This window comes from Aegilops tauschii, unplaced genomic scaffold (genome assembly GCF_002575655.3).
Source record: "Aegilops tauschii subsp. strangulata cultivar AL8/78 unplaced genomic scaffold, Aet v6.0 ptg001102l_obj, whole genome shotgun sequence".
In the NCBI taxonomy this organism is placed as follows: Eukaryota; Viridiplantae; Streptophyta; class Magnoliopsida; order Poales; family Poaceae; genus Aegilops; species Aegilops tauschii.
In genome coordinates, this window is record NW_027333311.1 from 16,582 (window position 1) to 18,952 (window position 2,371).

The 2,371-nt window shown below is 33.0% G+C and overlaps 2 non-coding genes across 2 annotated transcripts; both read left to right on the forward strand.

The window, feature by feature from the left end:
- Positions 1-664: 664 nt before the first annotated feature.
- Positions 665-738, forward strand: TRNAP-UGG (transfer RNA proline (anticodon UGG)). The gene has a single exon. It is a non-coding gene; the product is annotated as a tRNA-Pro (tRNA).
- A 141-nt stretch (positions 739-879) lies between these two features.
- Positions 880-953, forward strand: TRNAW-CCA (transfer RNA tryptophan (anticodon CCA)). Its single transcript has one exon. It is a non-coding gene; the product is annotated as a tRNA-Trp (tRNA).
- The last annotated feature ends 1,418 nt before the right edge of the window (positions 954-2,371 follow it).

The following is a 2,371-nucleotide window of genomic DNA, read 5'->3' on the forward strand; positions in this document are numbered from 1 at the left end:
AATTGAATTTCTATTTTCAAAAATGGGGTTTACAAAATTTTTAATGACTCTGAGGTTCAACCCAATCCATCTTTTCTTTCTTTTTCCTTCCGATACTAAAAAAAGATTGAAAAGGATCAAATTTTGTCATATCACGAAGAAATCTATCCCTCCCATAGCAATAACTAGAATTAAAAAAAAGGGAATGACAAAGCATCTGGGAATAAACGATTAATTTCTATCAATAAACCTGCTAAAGCACCAAACCATAGAGTACTTAGCACGGGTGCTACAGAGAGATATGTTTTTATATCCCGCATTGAAAATCCTCCTTCCTTGTTGGAATACATATATGATCATAAACTCTTGCCCAAGATTGTTATGCTATATATAAAATGAACCATATCGACGAAATTTTCCTATCCCTAAAAAAGAAAAAGATGACCCCTTCTTCCTATATATTAGCAAGGAAAAGTAATCCTTCTTTTATAGGCGAAATTATATTGGATTTTATATGTATATAATTCCTTAATTATATGAGACCAAAAAGAAGAAATGACACGAGGGTTCTATATATAGATAGAGAAAGAAAGAAGAAGAAAATAGAAAGAAGAAGAAAATTATGATGTGGAAAAGAAGACAGGAATTGTGTACAATGGCATTGTACAACAATTTAATTTGGAAAAGGGATGTAGCGCAGCTTGGTAGCGCGTTTGTTTTGGGTACAAAATGTCACAGGTTCAAATCCTGTCATCCCTACCTATTACTTCTTCTTCTTCTTTATAGGCAGTAGCGACGAGATCAATTAAAGTAAAGTGGGTATAACTTGAATTTGTGGAGACTATACGTACGTGAGATACATTAGGAATAGAAAAAGATTTTCTTTTTGAATGAATGAAAGCGCTCTTAGTTCAGTTCGGTAGAACGCGGGTCTCCAAAACCCGATGTCGTAGGTTCAAATCCTACAGAGCGTGATTCCATCTATTTTATGTCGAAGCAGAGTAAAATAACTTAACAAAATTGAATTGTAACTCCAATTTCAATTTGACCTCCTCTCTGGTCTGGAGGAGGTCAATCAAAAAAAAATGACTCAATCAAAGATCCAACTGATCCCCACGCCTGTATTGCAAATACGCAGTCACGAATAATCCCGCTAAAGTAATAGGAATTAGGCCTAAGACGATTCCAAATAGAAAAACTTCAATCATTTCGATTTGTTCGAGGGGATAAAAAAAGAGGTACGATCTATCCCTAAATAGTACTCTAAATTATCCACGAATCTCAATGACCAAGAAAAGAATTCCTAATTAGTCTGGAAAAGAGTCGTAGAATGCCAGGAATCCCAAAGAAAGATTTTTCTTTTCTGAATTATAATTATTCAGTCAATTCAAATAAGGCGTATCTTGTTCAAGCCAATAAATAGAGCTGGGGTTATAGTTAAAGCAGCCAGTAGAAAACCAAAATAACTAGTTAAAGTAAGCATGAAAGAGTTAAATTCCATTTATTTTTTTTTACTACACTACATATGTTGGTAAAGCATTTACCTAAGTTATGGAAAATTCAGAATTCATCAGTTATTTTAGATAATACTAAAAAACAAGGTAGAGTAAGATACAGAAGTGTAAAAGAAAGTGGATTCATCAGATGATACATGAGTCCCTAATTCCGAATCAAGAGATTTGTTGTGGAATTTGTCAATTGAGTAAAGTAATAATATTAAGAACTAGATCATCTAACCCCATTGAATTTCATTTTTTCATTCAATTTTCAGGGAAATTTTTGAATAAGAGATAAATAAACAATTGAATTTGAAAAAAAAACTTCTTTCTATTTTGGATAATTTCTTTTTCAATAGGACCCTCGTTTTGGAGTGAACGATCGAATATTCCCCTATTCCTTCTTATTTTAACTGATTGTATTCCATATGGAATAAGAGGAGAACAAAAGCATTCCACGACCTGCCAAGGGGCTGTTAAAAAAAAAAAGAAAGCTCTTCCTTGAATTTACTTTATTTTTATTCCTTTTTCGAACTCCAACCAAAGTAGATTCGAAGACGAGTCACTTCAATTATCCTTTTAAGTTCTATTCTATCTTCTGTCTTTCCCTATTTCATCTCGTAAAGTTCCGCGCTCGCAGTTTGGTCAAGAAAGTTAGACCTAATCCAACAAACAATACAAGGATGAATTACGAATTATGAAAGGATAGATTTCACATATACTTGTCCTTGTATTGTGTCAGTATGAGAATATCCTTCCTAAATTATTTATCCAAACCTATTGATCATTAACTTAGATTTTCCCAAGATTTTGGCTGCTATTCCGAATTACTCTATATATTCCGAAGCCAATGAAAAGTAAGTAGAACCTACAAAAATGGGGTTTTCTATTGATGC